The sequence below is a fragment of the Protopterus annectens genome, chromosome 3.part1 (genome assembly GCF_019279795.1).
Source record: "Protopterus annectens isolate FY-2018-M chromosome 3.part1, PAN1.0, whole genome shotgun sequence".
NCBI classification, from domain to species: domain Eukaryota; kingdom Metazoa; phylum Chordata; order Ceratodontiformes; family Protopteridae; genus Protopterus; species Protopterus annectens.
Window position 1 is genome coordinate 559,592,428 of NC_056732.1, and position 24,425 is coordinate 559,616,852.

Consider the following 24,425-nt stretch of genomic DNA (forward strand, 5'->3'; position numbering starts at 1 on the left):
TAGCAGAGGGGACTAAGGCTTAAAACTGTTAACGAGCTGCTTCCTGTGGTAATGGGTTTGATTCTGTCAGCTATCATTTGCCAGCTATGTGACTCTGAGCCAATCACTTTATCAGACAGTGCTTTGGGGAATTTGAAAATTATACTAAACTCCTCAATAGACTCTTGGACTGCATGAGTGGAAACTACCTTTGAACATCAAATGGGTTATTACATGTTACATCTTTTGTTAGACAAATGATTTCAGTGAATATATTATCAATAACTGTAGCAATATCTGCTTTCAACTAAATATATATCGTAGAATATGCCATGACTGAAATGGTAAGAGAAAGTATTACATGTGACAACTAGCACAAAAAGAGTACATATCAGAGAAAGACCTTAAAACATAAAGCTCTAAACAAAATACATCAAACACACAGTAGCATCAGTATAAATACACATCAAAACTCCAAATATTGTCAGATTCATATTAAACAATACGTGTGTTACAGGAAGCTCAGCCCCTTAAATCCACTCAGTTAAAATATACATACATTCACATTTAACTCCCACATAGAATGCTACTTAGCAGCATGTAAAACATAATACCTTATATATCCTGGGTTAGACTCTTTCACAATTCAGTTACTGTTCTCCTTACTTTATCCATTTAATCCAAATGTGGAAATGTCCAATGCAAATAATGTTAAGATATTAAACTATTACGTTTACAGAATGAAAAGATTCTCTTTCTTTCTATATATAGCAATATTTGGACTGCATGTAATTCTGACTTTGATACAGAAATATAAATGAAGTTCTTATTTACTTCTGTTAATTATTGGGATACACAAACTTTGTCCCACCTTTTAAAAATGAGGACCTCAACCCAGATTGCCAGACGCAAAGTATCAAGCCAAGCTTGCAGACAACATCACAAGGGGTTAAGCAAAGCAATGCGATTATAGCTTGCAATGTTCTCTCTTACCATGTTTTCCATATTAGGATAATCAAAATTAAACTGTGATTTTTTTTTCACATGCAGAATTTAAAAAAATGTCTTTTGCTTCTGTTCTAGGAAACATTTTTTTTCTGCAATACACTGTATCTGTCAATCATATCTTGAACATTTATAGTGAATTACTCATACACCATAAAATCGCTGAGGCTGGCATGTTGTATCAAAATATGTACCTGATATATAATTTAAATGTTAAAGCACTTGTACGACTATGATTCCCCAGTATTGTGAACGTTATCCTTCTCATTTGTGGAAGCTACAACCATATGCCTAAGTCTAGCCTCATAAGACTGAAGGTGACAAAGTACAACCACATCACTAGCAAAACTTAATAATATTCCACAACTTTTAGCAGCATGTATTTTATAGCAGATCAATCTACATGAATGACACTTTTTACTTTATGTTTATGCAAAGTAGCCTTTTACAGGATGAAAATAGTGCAATTAACCCATTTTTCTCCTCACATGCTTAGTTTAATTAAATCTTGTTACCAATAAAATGGTTATCAAAAAGGAACTAGTGTCATATCCTTGTCTAGCACTATAAATGTAAAATAAATTAATAACTAATTCACATCTTCATGGAGCAGTAAGAATAGAACATAACCATAGGACACCAGCTATAAACAGACTATTTTTCCAGTGTATGGCATAGAAAATCTTGCTTTATTTGATATGCAAACAGCTGTTTTCAGCAAACAATGTAAGTGCTTGGTACACACACGTACATACACACACACACACACACACACACACACACACACACACACACACACACACACACACACACACACACAGACACAGATATGTGCATACAGGCACACATAACCACAGATACACCTATGATTATTTATAGTGAAATAAACTTTTAACTACATATATAGGTTATCAAATTGGATGTAATACCAAGAGCACGACTGTCAATTGACTGCTTCTTTTGCAATATATAACACTTAATTGTAAACTTTTCTTGGTCAATAAATATTAACTCTTTTATCAAAACAACATATGTAAAAAAGGATTACCATCTCTAATGTAGAAACAAATATTAGCACAAAGTTACAATTCATTAGATACAGCTGATACTGGAGAGATATCCCCTGTTGTCTGAAGGCAAATGATGCAATGTACTGGATCCATGTTCTGACTGAAATGCACCTTCTCCATTGGGGGAGTGGGAAACTTCCTCCAGACAGCTGACATATACCCTACAGTTGATACAATTCAATATATGTACATTTTTGAAGACAGTCTACAGCATTATAGGATGATGATTTCATAAAACTTTGTCACATCATATTAATCAAATTTGTGTGACAAGCCAACGAGTACATTGTGTGTGACTCAGAAAATCAAGCAGTATGACACAGCCAGTTATAGCCACATGACCATATAATGAACCTGCCCATATGATAAGGCTGAAAAACATGGCAGTGTGATTCAAAAATGTTTAATTTCCCTGAAGTGATGCTGCACCTTCTTTAGTTCTATTCACATCCAGATACACATGTACTGGCAGGGTAAGGTTGTACACAATGTTAAGGGTTGCTGCAGCCATTGTAATTGTGTATCTGCAAGAGGCTGTTACAGTAGCAGCTGCAGTCAATGTTGCACAATATTTCTCCTGGAGAGCCTGGGGTCTACTAACCATGCTTTACATTTCATGTTCTCTGTGCCAAATATGTGACAAAAGAAGATACTGCTAGTCCAACTAGCTGAAATCTTGTAAATAATTATATGTCATTGGTGAATATCGAAAAGATTTGTGCAAGATGCTTTTGTTACAAATGTATTAGAACTGCATGTCATGTGTATATCAAACTGCATGTACAGGCAAAATGCTTGAATTTAAAATGGATCCACAGTGTGCCCTGGTACATGTACTATTGTAACTGTTTAAATGTATATATTTTAACAGTGGAAACTGGGATATAGGAGGTCAACCTCAGTCTAGTAAATTTTAGAAAAACAACTAAAATTAAATTACTTTATGGCTAGGCCATAAAAGATGATATGTTTCAGTTTTCAGTGCAGCAAGACACACAATGTCTGTACTAGGAAACTTTCTGTATTGTCTTTAGGGTGAAATAATTACTAGTTTTGAAAGCATGAAGGAATGCAATCTTTTTATGACTTCCAGCATCTGCCAAAGATCTGAGGAAAAGCCCTAGTCTGCATAGTTTTACAGGCAAATGCTAAATACTGCCAGCATCTAGCAATTGGGGGATAGGGCCTAGGAGTTAAAAGTCAGTTGACAAGAAGTGATGCCATTCTGCAAGCTATCCCAGCAGTAATATTTGAGATATTAATTTAAGAAGTCTCTTAGTGAGACAGAGCTTCTGTATTCTGTCTTGGACATGACAACAGTTAGAAGATCCATTCACCACATCTGCCTTGCTCTAATGAAGTAAGTTTCTAGGGTACGGTATAATTCTCTTAGATATAATCAATAGTAAAGGTTAGTTCAGATGTTTTTCTTTATTTATTTGAGACTGTCCTGCAAAAAATAAGGCAGGGGACTCTCTGTTCACTAATACCGTGTGTAAAATACGGAACTCTCTCCCCAGTGACCTGACCTCCCTATCTTCACTAACACAATTTAAAATCAGGCTTAAAACTTACCTCAAATCACATTGGCTGTGCACCTGTCTGAACCCAGACTAACCTCCCATGTCTTTTTTTTTTTCACTAAGTTATCTGTCTTAATTACTGCATACACTAACTGCCTAATGAAAACCAGAATTATTCACAGGCCTTTTAATTGATTAGACTCTCTTTCTATATCCAAATATGAATTTCAGTCTGCCTACTATGTTAACAAAAGATACTTAACATAAGATTCTACAATCAAATGTGTTGTTAACTGAACATATTTCCTTATATTCTAATCTACTTACATCTATATGATTTTTTCATGTATCAAATACCTTAATTTTGTATTGTACTTTCACCTGTTAAACTTTGAATTGTTTTTGTTGTTTTTGTTTTATGTATAATATTGTACTGTACTTTAGAGGAGCTTTTCTCCCCGGGCCTCTGCTGAAAATGGATATGTATCCAGCTGGACTAGCCCGGTCAACAAATGTAAAATAATAAAATAAAATAAAAAATAAAATTGTTTTAAATATTTCCTGTGGTTTTGAACTTTGATGTCACTGTGAATATATATTTAGTATTGTCTTGTTCTTTTATTATTTATTATTTATTATTAAATATATTTAAACCTTTCATTGTGGCTGATCTGTGTTGAGATATTTAAGTTTTGAGAGTACTTGCATATTTATTTTGTGACACTGTGTGGGCCACTCCTGATAGACTTGCTCTTGGTCAAACTACCATTTGTATTAATATTAATATTACACAATAAGATTAGACATCCTTTGTTAAGGGCCTTAAAGTAGCAGATAAGGAGTGACTGGTGGCAGTATAAACTACCTTATAGTCTGGGCAGAATGTGACATAGCTAGTAAACCTGTGCCTGCCTTTCCCAGGTGTGTGTGTATGTAAATCAAACCTGAAAGAGTGTGTGTGTCACCTACTTGGGTAGGGACACAAAGCACTGGTTGGACAAAGAGGGTGCTGGAAGGTTTAGCTTGGTCACTCAGCTGAGATCTCAACTCCATAGCTGTGCCATTGGGGTTCTTGTTGGGGATCTGGAGAAAGACTGAAAAACAGCCCCAGACTGACTGTGGCCTCTGTGTGCTTTTAAGGGAAATTGCACTTGATGCAGATAGCTGCATGTGGGAATACTGTGTGTGTATCTGTCATCCTCCCAGTGTACATCTCCCACTGATGTCAGTGGTGAGGATTGAGGCTCCTTGATTACAGGTCCAGTGGTGGGTCATCACAAATGATATAATGGACATTATCTTGTGGAAACAGACACTACACAACAAATGGTCTGTATGTGTTAGCCTCATCTGCAGGCCAAGCACATGACCATTAGCTGCAACCTTTGTAGAAATTCTGTATTGTAATCACATGTTCAGTAATCATGAGCAGGGTTTTCTCTGCCATTTCATTTTGCTACATGTGTGCTCTCATCTTGTAAATTGCAATGTTTGATGCTAAAATGTGCAGTTTTTATTTTAGTTACTTGAGTGAAATTATATTTGTTAAGTTTAATATAATTGTTTGTTTTTCTGTATGTTGAGCAGCTTATTATATTACTTCCTAAATCTGTCATCTGGCCCCTTCTTCTTGTAGGTTCATAGGTGCATACTAGGCTAATTGCCCTGCAGAGCCATTTTAAGCCTAGCCAGTAACCCAGGGTTAGAATTAAATGCTGTGCCTTGTGTCTTTGAGATGAAGTAAATAAGCATTATGTCCAACCCACCCCCTAAACAACTTATGTTTAGCTTAATTTTTATTACACTGCTTTTTCACAAGGTTCAGAGATGAATATTAGGCTAACTGCCCTGAAGGTCCATTTTAACCCTAGACAAGAACCCAAGCTCAGAATCAAACCCTATACCTTGCATCTATGAGACAAAGACTTTAACCATTATGCCCAATCCCCTTACGATGTAATGGAGTAAACATGTATTCTGTACTCAGCAGTAGGTTTCAATACAAAGTGATGCAGAATGCAGTACAGTCACTTAGACAACAGATCTGTTTTGTATTTTCTGTATGCTGAACAGTGATCCTATTACTTCCTGAATCTGTCTCATTTGGCCCTGCCTTCTGATGATGCAATAATGCGTAAGCATGTTTTCTGTTCTCTGCAGCAGATTTTAGTACAATGTAATGTAGTGAAATTAGTCACTCAGGCAACAAATAAAAAAATAATGGATCTCTGCTCTGTAAAGTAGTAAATAGAATTTCCTTACTTCTGTTAGACAAATTTCATGAAAAGAAAACCTTCTTCTTATGACCTGTGGCACTATTCACAAACAGCTCCCACTATCACATCTCCTAAAACTAATCTCCACTGTACTAAACATGCCTCTCTTCCATTGCTGCCTCACTTTGGCAATCTCTGTCAACACGCCTAAAAGAAAGTGCCGGCTACTCCAAAGTCAGATGGGAGATATTGTTATAATTCCCTTGAAAAGTAAATATAACTACAAGTTTTAGATTGACATGCATTTTCTAAACAATAGGGAGTAGGAAATTCTAATGTCTGTCATCACTGACTGATTGTAATTTTCAGTCATTTACCAGAAGTTCATAAATTTTACAAGGGACTGAGCAAACATATGAGGCAACATGGGAGATAGCTGAGAGATGTGGACAGCAGGCAAAACAAAGTGCTCCTCTGCAGAATTAATGACTTTGAAAGTTGTTAAACACTTCAGTATAACAGGCTTTCTGTTTTTAAGTTTGGCAAAATTAAGTTCTAACAGATTTTAAAGGTTGTTTACATTTCTGCTGTGATTCTTTGCTAGCAGACACTGTTCACTGGTCCCTCATGTGAGACTTGAACTTAGCAGTACCTAGGTGCTAGTAACCTTTTGTTAAACACTCCTAAATGCCGTTAAATCTGAATCTTAACAAGTTCATTTTTTCCTGATTTTGGAACATAACTGTGACACTCCATGCATTTCAAATAAGTTTCTTCTAGTGTATTGTACTTGACATACAACGTAATAACAGAGATGTCACACTGTAGTAAACAGCTGTCTATCACATTGAGGTAAACAGTTGTCTACTATGGAATGATTACTTTACTACATCGTCTTCTTAGATGTACAAATGACTCAATTTTTTCTTTTCAGCAGTAATCAATTTGCAGTATAACTGTTAGCTGATAATAATAAAAAGAGGGTGATTGATTGTATGTGTGCTTACACTGACATCGTTGGTGTAGAGAGTTCAAGAGTAGTCATGTGATCATGTATTTTATAATAAAAAGAGGAAGCGAGGGTTATTCCCCTCTTCCATTTTTAACCAGATTGATTGCCTTCATGTGTGTTTATTTTTCCTCTGTAAATGTATGTTTAACCCTGCTTTCCTGCCCTTAAGATGACAGCACCAACAGGTTATGGGCCCAGGAGGGAAGTAGGAAGCCAATGGCATAGGCTATGCTTTGACAAAGATGAAAAGAATTACAAGTTGTGGGAGACAAAGTCTTTGGGACACCTGCGCTTGCTAGGGCTGAAAGACGAGTAGGAAGGCGACGCTGAGCAAAATGAGGAGGCCTATGCAGAACTGATACAGTTCTTAGATGACAAAAGTTTGTCCCTCATCATGAGAGAAGCTGCAGACGATGGTAGAGAAGTGCTTCAGATCCTGAGAGACCACTATACTGGAAAAGGGAAGCCATGGGTAATTAGCCTAACAAGCCTCCAGAAGGCTGCCAGTGAAAGTGTCACAGACTATATTATTTGGGCTGAAATGGTCATTACGGCACTTAAAAATACTGGGGAGAAGCTCAGTGATGGATTACTAATTGCAATGATTCTGAAAGGATTGCCTGAAACTTTTAAACCATTTGCAGTTCACATCATGCAAGATGATGATAAGTTGAGTTTTGGTGAGTTCAAAACAATGTTGAGAAGCTATGAACATACGGAGAAATTTAATGCTAAAGTAAGTAATCATAACATGATGAAAGCGAGTGGCTTTGGAGAAAGAGTAAAAGCAGAGCTTATATGCTATAGCTGTGTTCAAAAGGGACACAAGGCACGAGAATGCTGGAGAGAATATAAAAGACAGAGGCAGTGGCGTAGTTTATGCAAAAACTCCAGCCACAAGGACAGTAACTGCAGATGAAAGAAAAAAGATAATGTGAAACAAGCAAGTGACGTGGATGATCACACATTTGTCTTCAGAATGAATGAGCATCAGAATCATGGATTAAAACAGAAAGGATTAATGGTGGACACTGGTGCCACGCCACACATAATTAACAACCTGAAAAAGTTTCAATACTTTGATGCAACTTTTCAACTGGAGGAGCACATTGTGAAATTGGCTGATGGGACTAGAACCTGAGGTGTCGTGCAAAAGAGAGGTAATGTGAAGGTGCGGCTGCTGAACACAAAGGGTCACAAATTAAAGGTGATGATGATTCGGGCGCTGTACATCCCGACGTATCCACAAAGCATCTTTTCCGTTAAGGCAGCAACGTCCAAAGGGGCCTTGATCAACTTTAAACAAGGACGGAACCAACTCATCTATAAAAATGGCACCAGGTTTGACATAATTGAGTATGATAGACTATTATTTAGACACTTATGATGAAGAAAATGATTGTGAGACACATTATGATGCATCCCAGAGCTGTCATGACATTCAAGCATGGCATAAAATGCTTGGTCACTGTAATTTTGAAGATGTGTCAAAATTAGAAAAAGTAGTAAAAGGAATGAAAATTAAAGGTAAAGTTGAGAGACCTAACCTAGATTGTGAAACCTGTACGCAAGGGAAATTTGTCAGGAGCAGAAACAGAGAACCAGATTCAAGAGCAAAAACTGTGTTTGAACTAGTCCATACTGATTTGGCCAGCCCAATTGAGCCAGTAGAAAAAGATGGATTTAAATACACTTTAGCATTTACTGATGACTACTCAGGTGTAATACTTGTCTACTTTCTGAAAGCCAAGGGTGACACAGTCAAAACAACTGAAAAGTTCATTGCAGATTCAGCCCCTTATGGGAGGGTAAAGTGCATCAGATCAGATAATGGCACTGAGTTCATGTCAAAAGACTTTCAGTCACTACTGAGTTAAAAAGTTATAAGACATGAAGCATCAGCACCTTACTCACCCCATCAGAATGGGACAGCAGAGAGAAACTTGAGAACACTGTTCGAAATGGCAAGGTGTATGTTGATAGAGAGTGACCTACCTTAAGAGCTGTGGACATATGCAGTAATGACTGCTGCTTTTATTCACAACAGATGTTATAACAGGCATGTGGGGCAGACCCCATTCTTCATGCTAACAGGAAAGAAACCTGATCTTTCAAGGATGAGAGAATTTGGATCAGTGTGTTATGCATACAGACAAGATAACAGGAAGTTAGACCCAAGATGTGATAAGGGGATTTTTGTTGGATATGATAAAAACAGCCCATCATATCTGGTCTATTATCCTGACACAGGAAGGGTCCTTAAACACAGATTAGTCAAGTTCATTACTAAGAATGTAGCTGAATGCTAGATTCAGACAGACCCAGAAGTGATGAATGAAGATTTTAATACCAGAAGAAGTGTGCATGTTAAGTCAGAATCAAAAGCTGACAGTCAAATCACAAAAGAAACACAAGTGAATCACACTGAATCTATAATAAATGATGGAGACACAAAAATAAGACAAGAAGAGGAAAGGCAGGATACACACTACTCTAAAAGAGAGAGAAAACCACCTGCATGCGTGAGGGACTATGAGTGTAAAGTTGAAAACGACGATTATGTGACAGTTAATGTTGACTATTGTTACCAATATGCGACACACCACAGAGCTTTAAAGAGGCCATGACTTTGTCTAACTCGGAGAAGTGGGTCAAAGCTATGAAGGAGGAACTTAAGTCTTTAAAGGGAAATGACACATTCACACTCACCACACTGCCAGAAGATAAAAATGCAGTGTGTGTGTGTGTGTGTGTGTGTGGGGGGGGGGGGGGGTAGGTGTGTTTTCACTGTAAAAGACAATGCAGATAATACTGAGACTTACAAAGCCAGATATGTGGCTAAAGGCTACAGTCATGTTGCCTGTATAGACTACAATGAAACATTTGCACCAACTGCAAGTATGACATCTGTATGAAGTCTGATGCAGATGGCAGCTCAGTATGATTTAGAGTTGCACCAGATGGATGTACAAACAGCCTATTTACATGCTCCTGTTGACTGTGAGGTGTATATAGAGCAACCTGAAGGTTTTGAAAAGAAATCAAATAATGATGAAAAATTGGTTTGTAAACTGAATAGGGCATTGTACGGATTGAAACAATCAGGATGTAACTCGAACAAAATGTTGCACGATTATCTTTGTGAAAATAGTTTCGTCTAAAACCCAACAGACTGCTGTGTATACACTAGACAGGCTGAAAATGAGAAAACAGTCCTAATTATATGGGTTGATGATCTCATTATTGCAGCTAGTGACAAAGAATCACTGAACGATGTAAATGAAATGCTCAAAGCTAAATTTAAAATGAAAGATCTGGGAAAGCTAAGACATTTTCTAGGCATTGACTTTACCCAGAACAGTGGTGAAGTAAAGATGAACCAAAAGAGGTACATCGCAAAAATTCTTGAGAAATTTGGTATGTCTAATTGTAAAGTAAGAAGTACCCCTTCTGAACAAAAAACAAACTTTGAATGTGGCAGTGAATCTACCAACCCAAGAAAATATCATGAGCTTGTGGGTAGTTTGATATATGTTATGACATGCACAAGACCTGATCTTAGCTGGATTGTAAGTAAACTTTCAAAATATTTGTCACAACCGAATGAATCTCATTTAACACTAGCCAAACATGTGCTAAGGTAATTAAAAGGTACATTGGACAGAGAGCTGTGTTACAAGAAAAGTGAAGGGAAACTTCAGCTTGTAGCATACAGTGATGCAGATTGGGCAACAGATCAAAATGATGGGTGTCATACAACAGGTTATTGCTTTAGCCTCAATAGAGACGGACCTATTATTTCATGGAAATCAAAGAAACAACAAACGGTGGCTTTATCTACATGTGAGGCAGAGTACATGGCATTAGCAGCAACAACACAGGAGAGTCTGTACCTTGTGCAGCTGTTGAGTGGAATGGATGGAGAGTGCAAGTATGTGCCAGTAACAATATCTGAGGACAATCCAGGAGCAATCGCTTTGTCGAAGAATCCAGTAAGCCGACAGAGATGTAAACATGTTGACATTAAGTATCATTTTGTTAGATCTGCACTTAATGATGACAAAATAAGTCTTGAATATTGCCCGACAACGGACATGGTTGTAGATATCTTTACTAAACCTGCTATAAAATCGAAGATTGAAAGGTTCATGTATTACGTATTTGGAATGTAAAGGAAAAAGTATTCAAAATATGTGCTTAAATGTATTTGTGTACAGCACAAGAGCAAGTGGGGGTGTTGGCTGATAATAATAAAAAGAGGGTGATTGATCGTATATGTGCTCTTACACTAATGTCGTTGGTGTAGAGAGGTCAAGAGAGGTCATGTGATCATGCACTTTATAATAAAAGGAAGAAGTGAGGGTTGTTCCCCTCTTTCGTTTTTAACCAGATAGATTGCCTTCACATGTGTTCATTTTTCCTCTGTAAATGTATGTTTAACCTGGCTTTCCTGCCCTTAAGATGACAGCGCCAACAATAACATATAAACTCTCTATACAGTAGGACTGTTATGGAGGTGATTCACACAACCATGGATTTCTCCTTAAAATTGTTCACTCCATTGATATGTATTACAGATTTACATCTGCTTTATTGCACTCTATGCCAAGCACTATACACCTTACTAAGAATATTATCCTGTTCTGTCTTACTTTTCACTTGAGTATAGCTGCATTATTTTTTTAGAGTATCTGATTGTGCTGCATTCTGGTTACTTTATAATAAAATCTTCTGCAGACTACAGAAAGCATGCCTACCCACTACAAGCCGATTCTCCCCCTACTGCGTCATCAGAAGGAGGGACTAGATGATATGGAATGAGGAAGTAACCAGACAGTTGCTCAGCACACAAGAAATAGAACCACAGGTTTATTAAGCTTAATACATATGTATATAAGTCCACTTAAGTAGCTAAAATCTACCAGTTTTAGAATCATAAGCTCACGTTATGCAATGAGGGTATAATTATGCAAAAAAGAAATGGTAAAAAAAAAACTGCACACATGATCTTTAATATACACAGTATTACATTACAGTATGGTATACTTACATTGCTACAACCTGGTATAATGTGACTGCATTCTACAGCCAGGACACTTGTAATGTACTCCTTCAGAGTGCTTAGTACAACACACTAAAAAACGGGTTCATATTAGAACGACGAAAACGCATTTTGTCGAATGAGTTTTCGTCGACAAATAAAGAGCCAACAGGCAAAGCGGCTGTTCAGCGAATTCTTTCCCTGTGAAAAAAGTCACTTGACTGCTTCATTGCTTTGCCATGTTCTGCACTGTAGTGTAGTCCCTTGTCCTGTATAGCTCCCAAGCATGAATGTGCAACAGTTACTGACCTTAGGGTTAAGGTGTGGGTTAAGGTAAGTGCATATGTATGAAAGTGCTTACTGGGGTTTTTTTTGCAATAGATGTATGGTTGAGTCACATGTGTATGTGTTTTCAGCTGTTTACTTTTGTTTTGGGGGGGTAGAATTAGGGTTAAGGTAAGTGTGTATGTGTTTGGAACTGTTTACTGTTTTTTTTTTTTTTTGGTTGGAACAGCGATTTCTTTCCCTAGGAAAGAAATCGCTGTTCTGTGGTGTCGACATTTTCAGCTTTCGCTGAAAAAAGGTCAGTGAAACATTGTTAGCTGTTTTAAGCATTCGATGTTTCAATATAGACCCCTAAAAAACTGAACAACACTTCTACTCCTCACACTTAATGCCACAGGAAAAAAATCAATTGTACAAAGGAGTAGGTGTAAAAAGTACAATATATCTTATATAAATAGATAGTTTTGCGTGGCAACGTGATTGAGGTATCAAGAAAAACGATATGAACAAAACTTTGTCTTCCATAGGGTGATCAGGATCTGTGGTTCCATCATACTTATATTGTGCAGATTACCCCCTCTGGATGTGATGATTACATGATTACATTAATTCGGTCTTATTTCATTACTGTTCTGAATCATTCAATTTGCACAGTGGACAAATGTGATAAATGCTAGATTGGGTTTACACAATGTAAGTACACACCTGAGTACCTCAACTCAGCTTTTTGCACAAGTGGGAACCTCAGATTACAGGTTCAGGGAAATTATCATGATCAAACCTTTAAAGTGTACCTCATTATAAGGAATGTTCCTCAATTTAAGTTTTAAAGAGCCATGATCCTCGTATTTCTACATTGACAGGTTCTGTCAGATATTTAAGTGTTATCATTTTTTAAATGATAACCATGGCAAATTACAGTGAATCATATAAATTCACTAAAAGAACATGTTATTAGTATAACATGATGCATGTTAGCCATGCTGTGAACTCCTTAGTTGAACATGTCGGTAAGTTATTAGATATTGCTCTCCACCAATTGTAACTTCCTCCCTGATCAAATCAAACCACCAGACAATCATATTCATTATAAGCATGAAGCCTGGAACATCTTATAATAGCTTGGTATTCAGAGATTATGCAAAGGCAAAACTAGCAAACCTGAGTGATGACCTCTCTAAACTTAAAACCCCTTTCTATCTTGAAGACCTCACTGCTTATGCAGAATCCTTCTTTGCCAGGTCTTATGCACATGTAAATATATGCCTATATATTCATTTGTTTAAAAAAATGCTCTTGCTAAGCTAAATAAGGAACTCTGGACCTTGATCAAATCGAACAAAGCCAGATATGAGGTAAAAATAGCCACCCAGGTGAAAAGTAACCACAAAGCCTTCTTTAATTATGTTAAAAATATCCAAAGCAATGCTGAGCTAATAGTAAGTTTTACCACATATTCAAACCCAATGGACATAGGCGATCTACTAGCAGACAGCTTTAGCTAAAATAACTGTGAAAGTCAAAGCACCAACCAAAAACAGCATGTAAACAGATATTCAGCCACAAATGGTCGAATTAGAACTGAAATACGTTTTATTTCTAAAAAGGTTCTCACTTGTAAAATTATAAAATAAAAACAATATTGTAAGTGCTTTCATTCACACTAATTTGTAATAAGAGGCAAATACCCTGGGCATTCATTTAAGTTTGTGATTTTGGAAGCCTTTGATTTGAATGAAAGAAGCTTGGCCATTATTACTGGAGAAATGGGAGCTTGCCTGGCAGATTCGTTTAAATGCAAAATATTGGTTGGGCTTGATCGAGAGTGTATCTATTATGAGTGTTTTGAAATTAAAGGCACAAAAGAGATGAACCTTAATAGAATTATATAACTTACTTGCAGAGTTTGAGTTCCCTTAAGGGGAGTATCTTTGTGAATTAATTAGTATGTGCTACAACGTTTTACTATAAAATTTGAAACGAAAGGGGCTGGGTGTAGTCTGATGAAGTTCTTATTACAAATTAGTGTGAACAAAAGCACTTACAATATTGTTTTTATTTTATAATTTTACAGGTGATAACTTTTTTTATAAATAAAATATATTTTAGTTCTAATTCGACTGTTTGTGGCTGGATATCTGCTTATGTGCAGCTTTAGCTAAAACTTTACCCCATCCATCCTCCAATATCTTAAGTTCACATACACACCCCACTCAAATCACCCAAGAACAATTTCTCAAGATGCTATCTAAGGCCAAGAATATTGGGTCTATGGGGCCAGATAACATAGCAGCCTGTCTACTGGTCAACCTGAAGCATGATTGTCTGATCCAAAAATTAACCACGAAATTCAAAACGAACTTTGGTACAAAAGATCCAAGAAACAAAGTAAAGTACCAAACTGCCAGAGCCACGGATGTCAGGAGCAAGGTTTTTAATATACAAATAAAGACAGAAATAAATCCCAACACATAAACACTTGATTACAAAAAATGCGTTTTCGTCTTATACAAACTGACTTCTTCAGATACACTCCAAAAAATAAACCAACCTTTATATACATTGCTTAAAAACAATTACCCAATTAATACAATTTATTTTAAAAAGTTAATTATATAATTGTGTAATTGCCATTGCCTCTTGCCCATGTATTAAAAATCATTTCTCCTATAATTCATTGGTATTTATTATTATTATTATTATGAAGACCTGATCCACAAACAATACTTTAATAAAATGTGTAAGAATTAAAAAAATATTTGTTAAAAACAGTTATGTGAACTATAAAAATCTGTTTTGGTATTATAAATCATTTGTATGTCATTTATATAGTGTTAGCCTGCCATCTACTGGTTAAAACAATAAATACACTAAAACACAAGAAATGTTTCATATTTTTCCTGCTCTTAACTTTAAAAGTGGCATAATGGAAATAAAATCATTTAGACCAGGCGGATTGGTTGCATCAAGGGAGATTTGCCACCATAACTCCCTAAACTCTAATCTTTCTTCCCATGGTCCACCCCTTACATCCTTCTTAACCTGTTCTAACACCATGAACTGAAATTTAGCATTATGACAAACCAGGGTGTTTATACAATGCATTAGTTTCTTTTTTTATAGAAATCTCATATTTATGTTCATATATCCTTCTCTTTAAAACTCTTTCAGTTTTACCTACATAAAAAGCATCGCATTCTAAACATATTCCTAAATAAACCACACCTTTAGTTTCACAATTATAATAGTCTGTACTATTTATCCATTTTTGCCTGCATTCCAAAAAGATTTTTTTCTTATCTATTAAATTACCACAATGGCTACAGTGTCCACATTTATAAGCGCCTTTCCTAATTCTATTAGATGTCATGGAATTTTTATATTCCAACATGTTTTTAAAGGATTGAGAATTTTTGTATACTATTTTAACATTATTATATAGTTTTTCCTGGTCCAAATCCGTTAAACTAATAAACTTATTCCATTCTCTTTCAATAACTTGTTTAGTAACAATTTTATTAAAAGCATTGTATTCAAGAATTAAAGCATGCCCATAATCTATGTCTTTGAAAGTAGGCTTATTAGTATCTATTACTTTTAAACCACATATATTTTTATTTCTCTTACCTAGAATAGGTTTAAATTTACTTCCTCTCCCTATCATAATTTCTTCATATATTTTGTTAATGAAGTCCTGGGGGTAACCTCTTTCCAAAAACATTTTATTTAATAAGTTACACTCTTCTTTAAAATCAGAGTCTAAGGTAGTCATACGGCTACCTCGGACGTACTGTCCTTTTACAATGTTCTTTTTACAATAATAAGTATGCGCACTTTTGAAATGTAGAAATGAATTGCAAAAACTAGATTTCCTGTATATTTTAGATTCAAGCCTATCATTTCTTTTGTAAATTTCCACATCCAAAAATTGTAATTTGTCTGTTGAAACATGAAAAGTAAATTTTAAAAATTGTGTTGTTTCTCCCAAGTAAGCTTTAAATTCTTCTAAGTGCTCTATACTCCCAGACCATAGAATGACTATGTCATCCAAAAATCTTCGATAAAGTTTCCAACAAGAAGAAAATCTGGAACCAAGAACAAATGCCTCTTCCCACTTGGCCAATACTAGATTGGCATAAGTGGGGGCACAAGCAGCGCCCATAGCAACACCCTTGGTTTGCTTGTAAAATTCTCCACTAAAGTTCAAAAAGTTGTGTTTGAGAACCAAATCCATTAATGATACACACAAAATTTTATCATTTTGTCCTATATTATCTTCCTCAAATACAGCCTCCTCAAACATTTCCATTCCTTCTGTATGGGGAATGCAGGAAAATAAATCCACAATATCAATGGTCACAAACAATATACCATCACATAAAACCTCATTGTTAATAATTTCAAGAAGGTCCCAAGAATCCTTTAAAATAGATTTCTTCTTAACCCAAGAATTTTTCATTTTATTGTCTACAAATTTAGCCAAATTATGTGTTTTTGAACCACAAGCTGAAACAATCGGCCTCAAAGGTGGATCTATCTCATTTTTGTGAATCTTGGGAATTCCAAAGATAGAAGGAATCCTGGGTTTATCAGTTTTTAAGAAATCAAATGTTTTTTTATCAAACAACCCTTCAAAAAACATATCTGTTAAACAGATATCAATTTTATTGTAAGCAATATTTATTTCATTAATAGAAACATTTGTGTACCCTTCCTCATTAAATAAAATTTCGTTCATCTTCCCTTCATACATTATGTTATCCATGATGACTATTCCTCCCCCTTTGTCGGGTTTCATTATTCTAATCTTGTGGTTATCCCTCAGGTTCTGTAAAATATTCATTTCTTTATTGGTTAAATTAGGTTGAAACCCAAACTTATTATATCTGTTTCTTAATTCCTTTTCCATGTTTTTTTCTAAATTGCTCAATTGTGGATGTAATGGTGGGTTAAATGTAGCCTTTCTTTTCAGTTGTTTATCCATATTTTCCACTTCAGTTGTTAGTAATAAATTTAAATTAATCTTTCTAAAAAACAATTTTAAATCTAAAATGGACTGTGTAAGTGCACCCTTTTTATAGGGTATATATTTAAAACCTTTCTCAAGCAGGCTAAAATGTTCTTTTTCAATTGAAATACCACTAAAATTATAAATACTAAAATTATTAAAAATGTGTTTAACACCGTTAACTGTAATGTCATTACCATCTATAACACCTCTGGGTGGGGGTTGGGGTGGCGTATCCACTCTCTTTAATGTTTCCCCCTTCCCCTTCTCCCCCCTCTCCAAGAAAAATGTCTTTCCTGATATCCCGGTTGATTCATTAACCTTTCTGATCTTCTGAGGGGGGGAAATTCTTCAAAACCACGTTCTTCTTCCTGGTAATGGTTAACTTCCCCTAAATTTCTCTGTTTGTCATTAAACGTTTTATTTCCATAAAGGTGTTTTAAATAGCCAGGGGCCCGGGGTTTGGGATATACTGTCCCATTTTTATATTCTTCTGTATCTCTTTCCAACTTTTTAAATTTCCTTTGAATAGTCTCCCCACACCTTTCATTAATCTCACCCCTAATCTTAAAATATTTGTCCTTCTCTTCCCTTATAGTAAATATCAGGTCTTCCTTAATACAATTATCCAACTCAATTATTTCTTTTTGTAGGGCATCCTGCACCCTATGGTTTTCTTGAATCATGAGCCTTAACATGTCTAACCCACAATTGTTAAACAATTCAGTTAATTCTTTATGAAAAACAGACCCCTCAAACACATTGTTTGGAAATTTAAAAACCCTCAGTCCCTTTGGGACTATCCCCCTACAAACACACTCGTTCAAATATTCATTTTCTATTTCTAAAGTTCTATATTTTAACATTATTTTGTACAAATTATCCAGTTTAACTTGGTATGAATCAGTCACTGTTGGTTGCCCATTAGGCATATTTTCTTTAAAGGAATACTTTTGCATAAGCCAGTCTTTAACATCTTTAGGCTGTGCAAGTATCTCATTGTCATTGCAAACAGTACCTGGAACCATCCTGTTGGAAAAGATGTTTTTTTGACCTGCTGACGCAATTCCTCTCATGTCGCTACTCCTCATTTTGGTACTTTACTTTGTTTCATGATTGTCTGATCCCCTACAGAAGCTACTCAATATCAGCCTCAAAACAGGATTAATGCCTGACGAATGGAGGACAGCACCAGTCATTCCCTTGCACAAAGATGAGGCTTCAATTGACTCTGGTAGTTATAGACCCATAGGCCTGATAGTCTTATCTGTAAGACTATAGATAAGGATCATTTATTGAATTAATATATAAGGGTATAAGTAATTTACAGAATCTCATCCCATTCCAGTTCAGATTCATCAAAGGCAGGTCCTGCCTACATAACCTGGTCAACTTCTATGAAAAAGTTAATGAAGCAATGGATTAGGGCTAAACTGTGCACGCTGCATATTTAGGTCACACAAAGGCATTCAATACCATCCCACACTTGGGTATCACAGATAAACACTTGCAGGTAAAAGTCAACCCCTTTGTACCTTGTTGGATAGAAAATTGGATCACAAATAAAACACCAGAAATTAGGGTGGATGTTTATACCTCCTCCAAAATAGCTGCCACTAGCAGTGTACCTCAGGGTTCAGTCCTTGGGCCACTACTATTTGACATTTACTTCTTGGAGGTCAAAACTAATGTTAAGGGTTTGTGGCAGTCCAGGTTAGTTCCCTATTAGAAGACCGAAGACGCATTCTTTCGAATGCGTCTTGATCGAACTCAAAAGCCTGAAATGGCAAAATATCGAAGCGGCTTTTAAGCAAATTCTTTCCCTGGAAAAAAATTTGCTTGGCCGCTTCATTACTTTGCCATTTTCGGCACTGTAGTGCGGTCTCGGAGTTGGTATATTTAAGTAGGGGGGAGTGGGGGCGAAGCCCCCAGTTAATGTAATGTATAAAGTATGTTTTTTTTTTTGTTCTTGTTGGAACAGCAATTTTTTTTCCCTAGGAAAAAAATCGCTGTTCTGACAGTTTGAAATTGTAAGCTTTCACTTACATAGGGTCTGTTAATCACCATCCACTTTTTTAAGCGATCGGTGATCTAATATAGACCCTCCAGGTTTGCTAATGACTGTAAACTTGGTGCCATCAAGAAATTCTAAGAGGACAACAACATCCTTCAAGAGGGTCTGTCCCAAACAAATAGGTGGTTTCAGAAACTGTGGAATAAATCTAAAAGATACAACTGTAATCTTTAGCAAGTATGACTGCCTTTGTAATTGTCCCATTGAAAACACACCCCTTAAAACTGATGTTGCAGTTAGGGATCTGGGAACCTGTGTCAACAAAGTTGTTCTTTGATCACCAATTAACCACTTATGTAATGAAGTCCTTTTTCATTGCACAGCTTATATGTAAAGGTTATGCATCCAGATGCAGGGATGCAATTGTTCTGCTGTTCTCAGCATTCACTAGGCAGGTTATTGAATATAATAACCATTTTGATATGTACCTTTCCAAACATTTGTCATGACTGGAATGACCACCATGCTTTCTCACTACAAAAAATCAAGGACCTAAAGTGTAAAACCTATGCAGACCATCTAAAAGCCTTGTTCTCTTTTAATTGTCATACAGGTTACTGAGATGAGACCTTTGCCTTCGACATAGACCTTCAACTGAACCTGTTATGTTAGACCTTTACACATTTCAAGTCCATTGGTATCATGGACATCTGACCAAGGAATAGCAATTTCTTTTGCAAAATAAATAAAATGTGTTGGAGGGATAGGTTTTTATCACAGAGAATAACACTTCTATGGAATCATCTTCTACTCCACATAAAGCAAAGTATGTCTCTTACTTATTCAAATGCAGTTTGAATGAATGGATCAGTAAATCAAACTTTAGACCTGATTTTGCACCCCTGAGTCTCATGGATAAGGGATTCATATAATATTCCCAGCTTATCCTTGTTCACCCCATCTCTGGATTATTTGTATGCATCCACTGAAACCTTCAACAAATAAGTACAAGTTAAGCCTCTTTTTTGCACTTGTATACTGCATTTCACTGACCTGTTGCTTCATTTTATACTGTTTTTGCTCTTATGTCTGATTCATTCTGCGCTTGTATATTTTGCTTCATAGTTGAATCTAGACTGTTTGGTATCACTTTATCACTAAAACCAGTCATCTTACATTAAGAGTGCCACCCTGCATCCTTGTGGCATAATTGTGTAGCTTAGAACCTATCTGGGTTGGAGATTGCTGGGATAAAGGCTCTGTGAGGGATTTTTCTATTGGTAGATTGTGTTAGAGCTGCTTAAATTTGTTTGTATTTAAGCAGTGTATTTGCGTGTAGCTGCACACTGTGCAGTGGGGGATGGGGTTAGTGGTGCCTTGTAGAGAAGCCAATACCTAGAATCACATTTTTTTCCGGAACATTACTCAGTGAAACCCTGTCAGGCTTCACTGCTGCTATTTGGGGAACTCAGTCGTACACTGCTGCTCTTCAGGCAACTCGGTTGCGCAATACTGCGCTGCAGGCAGCTCAGCTAAGCACTGTCAAGTGTTGAACCACTTTCTTTGCTAATTCTATATAGTGTTAAGTACCCTTGCTAATCCCAGTGCAATAGCTGATTTTTTTGCCATCCCACAAGCCAGGAATTACCTGCTGCTATGGGCAGTCAGTTTCTAACATTTCTCCAACCAGTCTGATGGACATGGGCATCATGAGGCAATATAGCAAATGTCTCATGTATACTGACAACCACCTACTCCTTAATCATACAAATAAAGTATGTGAGAGATATCACTATACCATGAAACTTGAATTAGTCCTCTCATGTAACAACAAACAAGACATCAAAAAGTTTGTCATCTCACACAGCTCACTACTTACACAAGATAAAATCAAAAGACATAAACCCACATATGCAGAGGTACTCATCAAGAGCTTACCAAAAGTCTAGAGACCTCCCAAATGCAGACAACCCCAACATACTGGTACATGAACAGAATGCACTAGTATACACAACAACATGTATAAGAGTGTCTCAGTAATCAACCCCTAAGGCAAAACACTTCAAAACCAAATTTTCTAGTCATAGGTGACTCAATAGTAAGCCACATAGACATCTCTCACCAGGCTGGACAAGCCAGCCTGGTGGACTGCAAGTATAAGTAAGTTATGTAACAAAAAGAATACATTGATATCTAAAAACATGAAGGAACGTACTCAGCAAAGGAAAATTATTGTAAAGTCCTGTAAAGCAAGTTACAAGACTAGACTGGCATCCTCAGCTAAAGACATTCATAAGACATTCTTTAGCTACGTCCAGAACCTCAAAGGGAATACCCAGCTGTGTGCTGAACTTATAGGAATACCCAGCTGTGTGCCGAACTTATAGGAATACCCAGCTGTGTGCCAAACTTGTAGTGGACAGCACCACTCACACGGAACCTGACGGAATTACAAACCTTCTGTCTGACAGATTTGGTGACAATTTTTCCCCTTGTTCCCACCAGTCATAGCCCATAGCATTCCTGCAACCTATCCTCTACCATTTATCTCCAATGAACAGGTCATTCAAGAGCTCTCCAAGGCCAAAAATACAGACTCTTTGAGACCTGATAACATCCTAGACTGCATAATAAGCAATCTAAGACAAGACCTAATAGAACTACTTAGTTGTCTCTTTAACCACAGCCTGAGCACTGGTTTTGTACCGGAGGAATAGAGAACAGCAACAGTAATCCCCTTGCACAAAGGGGGTCCATCAATCAACTCTGGGAACTATAGACCCATTAGTCTGACCAACCTTATCGGCAAGGCCATGAAAAGAATTATCATAGAACTTATCAACCTTCAAATTATTGATTTCACCCAGTTTAGTTTCACAAAGGGTAGATCTTAATTATTAAACCTGGTGAACTTCTTTGAGAAAGACACAAAATCTCTGGATAAAGGAAAATCAGTACACACACCACCTATCTTGACTTGGCCAAGACTTTAGATAGAATTCCCTACTTAGGGATCATTGATAAACTCTCCCAGCTGGGTATCAACCCATTCATCACTAGATGGGTAGCAAACTGGCTCACAGATAGATCGCATACTGTTAAAGTTGGGGAATCCACCTCCACCAGTAGACCAGTTACCAGTGGTGTACCACAAGGATCTGTACTGGGCCCCTTTACTGTTTGGAATTTATTTTTATGAAGTCTAGTCAAAAGTCGATGGCCTGTGGCTTACTAAGTTTGCAGACAACTATAAACTGGGCGCAATCATATAGTCCCCCAATGACATCAACAAATTACAGAAGGGACAAACACAGACAAATGTCAATGCCAGGGCCATGGACTGAAACTAAATGCAAAAAAATGCCTCATTATCCCCTTTGGCAGAGAAGTCACCCCTGCTACTTATGATATAGACAGCACCCCACTAAGCTCAAGAACAGTGGTGCGTGATTTGGGAATGCAGGTTCACAGCAATCTAAACATCAATCACCATGTGTCACAGTAGTGAAAAAAGCTTTCTATACTGCCCATCTGATAAATAAGGGCATCACATCGAAGAGCAGTGAGGTCATTACTCTGTTGTACTCATCCCTTATCAGACCATTGATTGACGACAATGCTCCTTTCTGTATGTACCTCACCAGAAACCTGCAGCAACTGGAGAGAACACAGAGGCTTCTAACCAAGAGAATTCAGGGTCACCAAGATATAACCTACATGGAAAGACTGAAAGCTCTATCACTGTACTCTGTATCATACAGGTTGCTTAGACGTGGCCTGTGGGATTCAGGCGCCTAGGCAGTGAGACATTTCCCTGTGGTACATTTGGCTGGGGACACATGGCTGAAATGACATTCAGCTGCAGAGAAATATGGCTGTTTGCAAATTCCCTGTGAGCAAAGAGAGGCACACACTGCCATGCCCACAGCTTTAATAACCAAATGCATGGAGCCAGAAGAAATAATGAGTGTTGTGCTCAGTGTACAGTACATGCTTATGTAACTACAAAATGAAGAAGTGTGCTATAGCATGGAGGAAATCCTGCAGGTTAGTGTAGTCACATCTGTGTTCCAGTATGTGTTTTAGGTAATGTTCCCTAGACACTGTGAAGAGGGTAGTGGTCCGTGCACATCACTTATAAAGGCACTGCCCATTGTGCACTGCATTTTTACTGCCACTGACATGCCCTCTGATCGGCCTGCTGCTGATGACTGCCATATTGCCTGCTGTCTCATGTTCCCTCAGGGACCATAGACACTGTTTTCCCCTTGTGCATTTGGTTATTGAGGTTGTGGGCATGGCAACACATTCTTCTCTTTGCCCACAGGGAATTTGCAAACAGCCATATTTCTCTGAAGCTGAATGTCACTTCAGCCATGTGTGCCCAGCCAAGTGTACCACAGGGAAATGTCTCGCTACCTAGGTGCCTGAACCCGACCTGTGCCTAGCCTACAGAGCAGTCTCTGACTGTGCCCTAATGGAAATTCACATCCACAAAGCAAATGGGACAACAGTCACTCACTCCTGAGATCTCAACCTGGCCTGCGACATTAACAGAACTTGTGCGAGATACAGATATGTCTCCCAGAGATCGCTACTCCACTGGAAGCTCCTCAATTACCCTATTTAAACTCAACCTTGATAACTGGATGGGAATTTGCAAATTCACCCCGGAGGTGGCACCTATGGTTCTTATGGACAAAGACACTCAGTGCTGATCACAGTATCACTCTGCAAACAACAGCCATCTAACTTTGGTCAACTAGGATACTTTGGGTTTTTACATGTCTAGGCTTGTAAAGGCCCTAGGGACATTAGCCTAGTAACCTCCCATGAACCTATATATAAGGGCTTAAATTATCATGGGAATGTAAAGCTGGGCTTTTTAAAATGCTCACAGATCAACAGCCTAGTAAGTACATATGAACCATGTAAAGATGGGAGTTGCTGTTTATGATATAATCTCAGCAACCAAAAGATGGAAGGAACACTGCCATGTTTCATACTTTAAAGTATGATTGTAACCTTATTAATACAGTACCTGTATTTTATTGTTTTAGAATCCACTGTGCAAATGAAATTCCCTTTGGTACCCATCATTGTATGACGGATGAGGTGTGTGACAAATTATTTGGGTGCCAAGTGTTCCATTTTTCCTGAGTTCTTTGAAAGCGAGACAAGTAGATCTGGAGAAGATGAGGCTAGTGCTTGTTTTAGAGCATAGAGGTGGTATGAGGAGGAGTCAAAATTTTTTGACTGACGTCCATGAGAG

The 24,425-nt window shown here is 37.2% G+C and overlaps 1 protein-coding gene across 1 annotated transcript in view; it reads right to left on the bottom strand.

Moving 5' to 3' along the window:
• Window positions 1–24,425, bottom strand: part of LOC122797701 (potassium voltage-gated channel subfamily H member 8-like) — a 1,282,601-nt gene that overhangs the window by 842,843 nt on the left and 415,333 nt on the right. The window lies entirely within an intron of this gene.